This window comes from Callorhinus ursinus, unplaced genomic scaffold (genome assembly GCF_003265705.2).
Source record: "Callorhinus ursinus isolate GAN/ISIS: 27379988/994484 unplaced genomic scaffold, GSC_fseal_2.0 scaffold38, whole genome shotgun sequence".
Taxonomy (NCBI): domain Eukaryota; kingdom Metazoa; phylum Chordata; class Mammalia; order Carnivora; family Otariidae; genus Callorhinus; species Callorhinus ursinus.
In genome coordinates, this window is record NW_027397100.1 from 2474235 (window position 1) to 2485306 (window position 11072).

General features: G+C 46.7%; 1 protein-coding gene and 1 long non-coding RNA gene across 2 annotated transcripts in view; one reads left to right on the top strand and one right to left on the bottom strand.

Moving 5' to 3' along the window:
• The window catches only part of LOC112827069 (antileukoproteinase-like), a 381146-nt gene that overhangs the window by 299532 nt on the left and 70542 nt on the right, over nucleotides 1-11072 (top strand). The window lies entirely within an intron of this gene.
• LOC112827257 (uncharacterized) lies at nucleotides 349-8132 on the bottom strand. Its single transcript, XR_003209184.2, has 3 exons — nucleotides 8006-8132; nucleotides 4249-4468; nucleotides 349-2911 (listed from the first exon to the last, which is right to left on the bottom strand). It is a non-coding gene; the product is annotated as an uncharacterized lncRNA (long non-coding RNA).

The window sequence follows — 11072 nt, forward strand, 5'->3', positions numbered from 1 at the left end:
AGATTGGTGGGGAAAGGATGGATTATTTTAATGGTGTTGGGAAAGTGACTCCACTGTATGGAAAAAATAAAATAACATCTTATCTCATACCATGTAAAGACAAATTTCAGATGGACTAAGAAGCTATAAAAAATTGAAAGGCAAATCTTTATGATACTGAGTTAGGGAAGCATTTTTTAAATAAGATACAAAACCATAAAGGAAATAACTGATGGATTTCCGTTCAATAAATGACATCACAAAGTTAATGAATGATTAACAGTCCGGGAAAAGGTATTTGCAGCATATTGTACAATAACAGATGATAAAGAATTAAAATCTCAATTATATAAGAAACTTAGTAGTAAATCAGCAAGAAAAAAATTTGGCAACCCAAGAGAAAAATAGGCAAACTCACTTTCTGAGGAACTCAGAAATGTCCTCAATTGAGGACCAAGGCCAAAGCCCCACCACAGGAACTCAAGTAGTGAATAAACATATGAAGAGAAACAAATTATTAGAAATCAGAGAAAGAAAAACCAAAACAGTGACATTCTGCTTTAGATTCATCAGACTGGCAAAAAAAAAAAAAAAATCAAGTGCTGGCTAGGACATAGGGAGATGAGAACCTACTGCCTTGTAAATTAGTGTAACTACTCTGACATGTAATTTCAAAGTATTTCATGAAACTGAATACATTTTAATTCATTATTTTTCAAATTGTGAGTCATGGGCCATTAACAGGTTATAAAATTAAATTAGTAAGTTGTGATCAATGTTTAAAAAAGGAAATTGAGTTAAATAGAATAAAACGCACCAGAATGTTTTTCTTATGATAAGGATAAGCACTATTTCACAAAACTTTTGTTTCACTTGTGTTCGTGGAGGGAGCCTTACCAGATTCTGATGTAAAAACTGTATTTCTAACACGTCATAGTCAAAAGAGTTGGAAAGATACTGTTAATCCTGCCACCCAGCAATCCCACTTCTGCTTAGAAACTCTAGCAGAGATAAAGAGACAGGCATGAAGATGTTCATTGCAGCGTTGTTTATAACAGCAACGTGATGGCAACAAGTTCCATCAGTCTGAAAATGAACCTCAAAAATGAAGACAAAAATCAGGGAGTCATTAAAACAAATGAATTTGAGTTACATAAGTTAGCACAGATCTCAGTAAAAAACAAAAACAAAAAACCAAAACACCCGCATTGATTGAACAAAAAGGGACAATAGAATGTAATACATAGCACAATAGCATTTACATGAGGTTTTATAAATGCCCTCCCAAAGCAGTATTATATATTGTTTGGGGATACTCATGCATACATATAAACAAAGGTTTCGGGGGTGGATTGTCGATGTTTACACATCTAACATGTGAGAGTGCGTGCCCGGTGGTGGTGGGGAGTGGGAGCTATGCACTCATGGGATTGTGATGACAAACAACAAAAAGAATCACAAAGAGAATAGCTAGTTCGAGAGAATGGGGAATAATGTCATATGCTTCTGGAGAGTGAAGAGTGGGCCAATACTGTTTGGGGAGATTTGTCAATATTTATTACAAGCTTCCAAAACATGCATCTTTTTGACCAGTGGTTCCACGTCTAGAGAGGCCATTAAGCGTGTGTCCAACAACTGAACTGCGAAGAATATTTCTTTGAATTTTAACACAAGATCAAAAACATTAAATCATAAGAAATGTTATTCAGTAATTTAAAAGAGTGACATAGAAGTATATTTATTGCTGTGGGAAAATGTTCATGATAGGAAGCTAAGTGGAAAAAAACAGATTACAGGCCATGAAACTACTTACAGTATGAGACCATTAAAAAAGCACTTATATGAAACACGTTCAAGGAGGGAAAAGGGAGAAAACACATCAGGTTAAAATGAATCTCAAAAATGAAGACAAAAATTAGACAGTCTGTCTCTGGGTAGCATGACGAAGATGATTTTCAATTTTGCCTTTGTGCTTATTTTCTTCCCACAATTTCCTAAAATGTGCAAAAATTATTTTTGTAATAAAATTCATTTATTTTGATTTGCAAATTGAGCAGCGTATCCAGACGATTTGTCAAATGGAAGGAACTAGGTTGAGAAGAGAGAACGAGGCACAAAACTATCAGGATGGGAAACTAGGAGATGGGCAAGAAGCTTAGAAGCAGGGAGAGCAAGGAGAAAGTTTAGAGAATAGAGGGTCTGGCGGTGTCTTACAGGGACTCTGCAAGCTAGGGACTCGGCCAGGAGGGAGGGTCAAGGTGCAGGGTCTCAGCCCTGACCCAGCCCTACCTCCTGCAGGCAGCTTGCCAGTCTTCAGATGCCCAGTGGCCTGGACTCCACCACCTCCCAGCCTTGATCTTTTGTCATTGTCCTATTTGTCAGGCTGGGAGTGAAGATCCCCCAAGTATGGAGCTCTGTTCACCACGGGGAACCTCAAGCCACTATCAGCCTCAGCTGGATGCAGCCAGAACGAGACAGGGAAGGGTTCCTTGTGGGTCAGATATAAAAGCGTCAAGTCTAAAGGGTACATAAATGAGCGATCCAGATGAGCAGAACCTGGAGAAGCAGTGGGATGGGAAAGAATGTCTTAGTCATGTATTGCTGAGTATCAAATTACCATGTATGTACATAAGGGCTTAAACACACACACACACACATACACACATGTTTATTAGCTCACAGTTTCTGTGAGTCAGGAGTCCGGGCAACGGTCTGCTGGGTTTTTTGCTTTAGGGTCTCTTGGGAGGATGCAGTCTAGGTGTTGGCCTGGGCTGTTGTCTCATCTGCAGGATCAACAAGAGAAGAATCTGCCTTCAAGCTCACATGGTTGTTGGCAACATTCAGTTCCTCTGGGCTTTTGGTTTGAGGGTGTTCATTCCTAGTGGGCTGTTGGCCAGAGGTTGCCCTTGGGCCTGCCTGACATGACTTCTTGCTTCATCAAGCATGCAAACAGAGAAGGGCAAGAGAGAGAGTATGTCAGCAATATGGATGTCACCATCGAATGTGATCTAATCATGGGCGTGACATCCCATCACTTTGGACTCCTATTACAGGTTAGAAGCAAGTCATAGGTTGCACCCACACTCAAGGGTATTCTTGGGTACCTGGTGCATGCGCATAGATCCAGGGGGTGAGGATCATCTTGGAGTCAGCCCATGAAAAGGGCAACCCAGAAAACAAGCTGAAACAAGAGGGTGTGACACTAAGGAATGGGATAGGAAGCCCTGGGGATAGGATGTCCAGAACCATCTCAGTTCTAGCCCTGAGAGAACATCCTGGACAGCCCCTCAGTCCCAGGGAAACCAGAACAGTTGGACCTTCATGTGTCACACCCCCCAACATAGACAGTCTTCGTTTCACGGACAAAGTCTTCACTGCCGTGTCTTATCGCTTCTCTAAGACTGTCAACCAGCTGGTTATCAAAGAGATCGCTGGCTTCAGACCCAAGCCTTCTGCAGGCTACGGTATCTCCCTATAACTCAGTGTTGTTTCAGTTTTGTCCTATTTACTTATCTGGTTACTTTCTATTTATGACAAGTAATACTGGGTTCTTCATTTATAGTAGTGTTATAAAATTTTCATCTCAAATAAATGCATTTAAACAAAAAGTAAAAGACACTTGCCACGAAAATCAACATTTAGATGTGACTTGGAGAAGCTCTGGCTGAGTCTGGGCTTACTTGGTATCCAATAAAATATATCGAAGAGATGCAGGGGAATGTCAAAGAATCACTGGTAGGAAATAGAGTCAGATAAGTATATCCATGGGATGCTTTTGGTGACAAAAAATAAAACACCCCAAAAAACAGAAAAACAAAAACAAAAACCAAGAAGCCCAAAGCAAAATGTATTAAACAATAATAAGATGTATATGCTAACAATTACACCAACCCACTAAGTAGGGCAGCTCCAAGGTTGGTTAATTCAGTGGCTCAATGACATCATTAAGGATCTGGGTTCTTTTTACCTGTTCTGCCATCCACTGTTGCAGTTTTGTCCTAATTTAGCTTCCCTCTTGGTTGCAATAAGAATATGTCCAGCCATGGAAAAAGTGGTGTTTCTCTCTTGTGTCTGTTTTTCAAGATTGAGGGCACCTTTCCAAGTAGCTGCTGGCTCCCCAAATTTCACTCACTTCACCATGGTCAGAACTGGGTCCTATGCATACACCAAACACTGGCCAAGAGGAATGTGGGGCTTGTAGCGGAGGGTGAATTACTCAAATAAAAACAGAGGAAGGGGCAGGAGGAGGGATTTGGGTAGGCAACCTACCATATAGGTTTCAGGTGACCTCATGAAGGAATGGAACTGGTAACTGAAGTACCAGGCATCGATCGAGGTTGCCTGCTCCCTATTCCCACGGTTTGATTTGCTCTGTTCATTTCCACAGACTTCTTTTACGCTTTCCTGCTTCTCTGGGCAACCTGGCTTTCTTCACTCCCATGGTCCATGGCCCAGACAAGGCTCCATTACCCCAACTTCAATCTCCTCCCTGTTGAAGTACAAATACCCAGTAGTGAAGGCGTCAGCTAGGGAAGGTGAACCACTGTAACAAACACCTTTGAAATCTCAACAACTACAGATGATACAATTTTATTTCTTGCTTACATCCCAGCCCAATTTGGGTCAGTGTGTGTGTGTGTGTGTGTGTGTGTGTGTGTGTGTGTGTGTCTGTGTGTAGGTGCTGATCGAGGATGACCCAAGAAAAGTAGCAGCATCTTGATCCTGGGGCTGCTACAGGTGAAGCCTTGTTTGGGGGGCAGCCCAACCAGGTCTCATGATGCTGCTGCTGCTGTTACTATAGTTAATATAATAAGCACCTACTATGTGCTCTGCAGTGTGCTAAGTGTTTTATATGCAATATCTCACTTAATTCACCCCACCCACTCCCAGCTCTTTCAGGTAGATACTTGTATCATCCCCATTTTATAGGTGAGAAAACAGATACACAGAAATTTAGAATTTGCCTCAGAGAAAAAACCACGTAACTAGTAAATGTCAGTGCAATTGAGATGAATAGGTGGGTGGTTGGATGGAGGGGTGGATGGATGGATGGAAGAATAAAATAATGGTTAGGTAGTTGGTTAGGGACTTGGAGTTAACAAAAGATTTGGACTTGGAGTTAACAAAAGATTTTAATATCTCTATCCCCCTCAGCTTAGTCATGTATTAGCCACTTAAAGGCAAGGAGTAAGCCAAGGAAATACAAGAGTCCTCTCTCAAGCTACCAGTCTACAGGGACAAGCTGCATTCATGCTCAGTCAGGGATGAATTCATACCAACCAGGATGCAGAGAGGCAGATACACATGCACAAGAACAGAATCTTACAATGATATACAAATACACTAACACAACCTAGTTACACACATACACTAGGATGAATGTTGCATTTAAGGCCACACTGGACTCATTTCACTCAAGAACACACACCTTGCAAGGACGTGTTTAGAGACAAGGTCATTCACAGACAAGGACACAGATATGCAGAAATGCCCATCTCTTCCAAGACATGCATACATAAACAGAGATGTTTTACACATGCACACACACACACGCGCACGTGCGTGCACACACATGCACACCCCCACCCCGGTAGGCAGAACACGGACAGGTTGAGTCTCTCTCTGACAAAGCTGCAAACAGGGCCCTGTCAGATTTAGCTATATTCTAGCCACTTCTCCCTTTCTGGAGAAAGGCGCTCACCAGGGTCTTGCTAAATATGCAAAATTTAGGGGCCACTTCCCCCAATGCTTTGTCTTAGAGGAGAACTATTGAACAGGAGGTGCTCCATCCAAATGCGGTGTTTTCTCTTGATGCTCTAAAGCTGGGCAATACCTCTGTCTTTCCTTTTCCTTCCTGGTCTTTACTAGTCCAGTCCATCTCTTAATCTGGCTCAGGTCATCTCTGGAACTTCCTAAGGGTCAGCCCTTCTGGTTTCTCCTCAGCCTCGTCCTTTGTTGCATCCGGCCAAGGCCCAGAGACTTAGGATCCAGTGTCCCCCTCCCTCCTTTGCTTCACCTTTCCACAGGGCACTCCTGCTCAGCCTCCCCAGCCTTTCCCGGGGAGGAAACAGTCAGTGGTCTTTTGGTTCAAATTAGAATTTATCTGAAGAGAAGGAGGAAGGCAACCCTCTGAATTGACTCCAATCTATTCCTTCCAGAGAAGCCCCAGGGATTATTTTAACATGCAAATGTAAGGGCAGTGACTTTATTTTATTTACTGATGTATGTATCCATCCTCAGGGCCAAGAACAGTGCCCGGCACATAATAGGTGCCATTTTCAGCTTAAACGCCACTCCCCGGGGAAGTCTTCCTAGATTCCTGCAGGTTGGATTAGATCCGCCCTACCCCCTCACACACTTGCAGGGGCAGACAAGCACACACGTGCACTATAAAGCACGTAAATATGTATCTTGCATGACACTCATCACAGTTGTAGTTAAAATTATTTTTACAGGGCGCCTGGGTGGCTCAGTCATTAAGCGTCTGCCTTCGGCTCAGGTCATGATCCCAGGGTCCTGGGATCGATGCCCACATCGGGCTCCCTACTCAGCAGGAAGCCTGCTTCTCCCTCTCCCACTCCCCCTGCTTGTGTTCCCTCTCTCGCTCTCTCTCTCCCTGTTGAAAAATAAATAAAATCTTTAAAAAATTATTATTACAATAAAACAATTACATCATGTTATAATTAAATAATTATTGGCATAATTATCTGTTTAATGTTGCCAGACTGTAAACTCCATGAATTTGGGGACCAGGTCTGTCTGATTCCTCTGTGTGTTTAGGGCTGAGTACAATGACTAGACTGGGTGGGCACTCCAAATTACTCAATGAATGTGTCTATTAAGTATCTAGGATCTGCCAGGCATTATATTTACATCCCATCTCCACCATGACTTGGCAAAGTGAATGTGAATTATACTCATTTTTTGATGGGAACCCTGAGGGGGCTTGCCCAAGGTCACACAGCTAAACTAAGGATAGGCACTGAAACTCAAGGCAGGCAGTTCTTCGATTCCAATCTACTGAGCTGTCTGGCCCTTGGCGTCCTCCCTCTACCCGGGCTGTGAAGCCCATACCTCGAGTCTGTTCCTGATTCCCCACTGTTCCCTGTTCCGGACTAACCACTTCCCCCATCCGCCATCTCAAGCATCTCCCACCATCAAACTTGTTCTTAGAACACATTATTCATACTCAGGTGCAAGTAGTGGACAACTTCGATTTCCCATGGGAAAATGATATATTTACAAGAAATCAAAGATTTAGGTTTACAGGCCCAAACCCTACTGGGAGAATTTTAGGCATGAGCTAACCAAGAAAGGAAAAATCACACCAGGAGTCCACTGCCTATATTGCTGGCCAAAGGCCAAGTCTGTTTCCGTTGGCTGCCTCTCTTCCTTGACACCACCAGCTTTGTCTGCATTCACCCCAGGGACCCCCTGCCTCTCTTGCCAGGTGAGCAGGCAACCTGGAGCACAGCAGGAAAAGCACTGGCCTAGGTCAGGAGGCCTCTGTTGTTGATAACAGCTCTGCCCCCATGGCTATGTGGCTTTAGGCAGTCCCTTGCACTTTCTGGGCCTCGGTTTCCCTCTCTCCCAGCAGAGGGAGGCGTTGGATGACCTTTCCAATTCCTCCCAGCTCTGGACGTCTGCCTCTGACAGATGGGGCTGTCCGGTCCTGAGTTGTAGGAGCTCACACTTGCAGAGCACGTACTTTGTTTGGGCACCGTTCTAAGAACTCCACATTTATAACTCACTCCACGATGACACTCACACTGGGAGGCATTGTCCCCATTTTACAACTGAAGAGACAGGCCTGGAAGAAGTTCATTTGCTTGCTCAAGGTCACGATTCCATTGTGGCATACAATATTATCCCCAAACTTAGTGGTGTCAAACAACCACCATTTATTCTTGGGCCAGGCATTTGGGAAGGGCTTCCCCTGAGGAGTTCCTGCTTGTGTGTCCCTCATGCAGCTGCCATCAGATGTCAGTTGGGGCTGCATCAAAGTTAGACACCCGAGATCACTCACTCAGATGCCTGGTACTTGATGCTGGCTGTCGGCTGGGGGCTCAGCTGGGCCCACTGTGGCCTCTCCAGCAAGCGTGGCTCAGGGTAGTCAGGGTCCTTATGTGGAGGCTGGCATCCGCCAGAGTGCGCAACCCAAGTGAGCCAGGAAGAAGCTGCCGGAAACTTTCTGACCTAGCTTCGAAAGTGACGCATGTCACTTCTGCATTCTACTGGTTACAAGCCAGTCACTAAGGTTGACCCAGACTTAAGGGGAGGTGACATAGAACCTACTGCTCAATGGGAGGGCAGGCAAAGAATGTGCACACATGCTTTAAAACCACCATCGTGACTCAGGTGGTAAGTGGAAAAGCTAGAATGGGAGCCTCCAAGCAGGGTCTGCATGCTGAACTGGCACACATGTCTAGTTTTAACATTCAGGCCTGGTTCCTGGGAGCCTCACTGCTGGTCAGTCAGACATGCCTCACGGGTCCTTGAGACTCCTTCCCCAGCTCTAGGCCAGCCTTCCCTGGCCTCCCTGTTGTCCTGTCCCTTCTCTAGGCCTCTTGAGTGCTGATCTCCCTCCGGCCTGTCTTTCTTCTGCCGTGGTCTTAGGCCGTCAGCAGGGCAGTGGACAGAGCACTGGCCTTCCCCGCTCCCTGTGACCTTGAGTGTGTCATTTCCCCTGTGAAAACCTCTGTTCTTCATCTGTCAGACTGGTGGGGAGGTATTTATCCAATCAATTATCTACTGAGCACCTGCTTTTTGCTAGGCACTCTTCTAGACTCTGGGACAGGGGAGAGAGAGACAATGAGCAAATAAGCAAGAAAAAATATGTATGGTGTCATATATATATATATATATGATATGTCAGATAGTGATAAGGGCTAGAGAGAAAAAATAAGAGTAAGGAGGATGTGGCATTTCAGGGAGGGGTGTTGTACTTTACAAAGGGTGGTGAGGGAACACTTTCAGAAGAAAGTGATGTTTGAGCACAGCGCTGTGAGAGTGAGCCACACAGCTATCTGGAGGGAAAAGTGTTTCAGTGTTTCAGTGAGAGGTCAGGACAGTGGATTTGGAGCGGAGTGAGCCAGTGGTGTGGTAAGAGGTAGGACAGAGAGGGAGCAGAGCCAAAGGACTTAGGACTGCGTCCAACATGTGAAATGAGTCCAAGTGAAATGAGACCCCAGGAGGGTTTTTGGTAGAGGAGCAGCAACCTCCGACTTCTGTTTTTGACATCCTGATACTGACCTTGAAGATGGAGGAGGCCATGAGCAAGAACCAGAGAGCCATTTCTAGGAGTTAAGAGCAACTCCCCAGCAAAAGGCCAGTGAGGAAACTGGGGCCTTGTCCCATAGCCACAAGAAACAGCAAACTGCTAACAACCTGAAGGAGCTACAGGCGGATTCTTCTGCAGAGCCTCCAGATAAGAGCCCCGTCTGGCTGATACATTGTGAGGCCCCAAGCAAAGAACACTGTTAAAACTGCTTAGATTTCTCACCTATGTGACTGTCCACTAATATGTGGATGTTGTCAAGCCTCTTAGTGTGTTATGCAGCAACAGAAAATTAATGTACATGTTATCTGAACCCTCACAGCCACCCAAGATAGAGGGTCTCCCCATTGTACAGACAAGGGAACAGGTCAGTGAGGTGAACCGCTTTGCCCTAGGCCACACAGAAGGGTAGTGCCACAGCTGGGATTGAAACTCGGGGATCTTGCTCTTGCCCCAGGCTGCTCTGTAAAGAGCGTGTGAGAGCAGTTGGCTGAGGTTAGACATCTGGGGCTTGGCAGGATGGGGACCTCAGGCCCTGGGTTAGAGAATGGAGTTCGGGTTTCTGATTGTGATTGTGTTCATCCTGGGGGCTCCGAGTGTCTGAACCCATGTGTGTGTGAGTCTGAAGACTGTGGGTCCCTGGAGGCGTATATGTGGGTGTGTCTGTGTGAGCGTGTGATCCTGGTGGAGTGTGTCTCATTGTCTGTGTGCGTGTGCGAGGGAATGGATCCACCACCCAGAGTGACTGAGACTATATGTCTGTGCCTGGGTGTCAGCATGTGTGTGCGCACTGAAGTGTGTTTGAGCGACTCTCTCGGTCTGGGTCTGAAGGTTACCATGTATGAATCGGCCAGTGTTTGCTAGCATCTGTGTGTATGAGTGAATCAGTGCTCAGGGAGTCAACGGTGGGGGGCACTGAGTGTCTCTGTGTGCAGATCTGAGAGTGTGCATCATCAGTGTGTGTCTCTGTGTGTGAATTTTAGGATGTCTGTGAGTGGTGTGGGTGCATGAGAGTGTGTGTGCCTGTCTGAACTTCTCTGTGGGTTTGTGTGGGATCTGAGGGTCTCTCTGTGTGGGCGGCGGTGGGGGGGTCCCTGCTTTTCACTCTGAGTGCGTCTGCAGGTCTCCTTCTGAGTCAGTGTGTGTCTGTGGGTGTATCTACCTCTGTGCATCTTGTGTGAGAGTCTGAGGGTGTCTAAAGGTGTATCTACCTGTGTGGGTCTCTGGAAATGGTCAGAAGGTGTCTGTGGATTGATTCAGCAAGCGTCTCTATGAGTGAGTGAGTTTGTGGGTGCATCTCTCCGGGTGTGTGTGTGAGTCTGAGGGTGTCTTGCAGAGAGAATGCTATCGCGTGGGAGCCTGTTTGAGCTCCTCTGCGGGTTCATGTGCGAATCTGAGGGTCTCTGTGTGGGATGCTGAGTGCGGTGCGGCGGTCGCTCTGAGTGTGTCCCTTCTGAGCTTGTCTTCGTCCCCAGGTGAGGCCTGTCTGTCGGTGACAGGACGCCTGCGTCCGGGGCGAATCTGAGGGCTGAGCCTGGGGTCGGGACAGAGCGGGGGGGCGGGGGGGGGAGCGAGGGGCACGGCCCCGGGACGAGTGCGCAACCCTTTCCGCCCGCTCCTCCCACGGGGCGCGCACACCTGCGGGGCTGGGGGCGGCAAGGAGGGGCCCCGCCCGCGCCCTCCCGGCTCCCACGCCCCCGCGCGCGGCGCCCCCTCCCCCGGGCGGCGCCGATTGGCTGCGGCGGCTGCTCCGAGCCCGCCCCACGCGGCCGGCTGGGGGCGCCGCGGGCCAGAGCGCTGCGCCGCCACCTCCGCC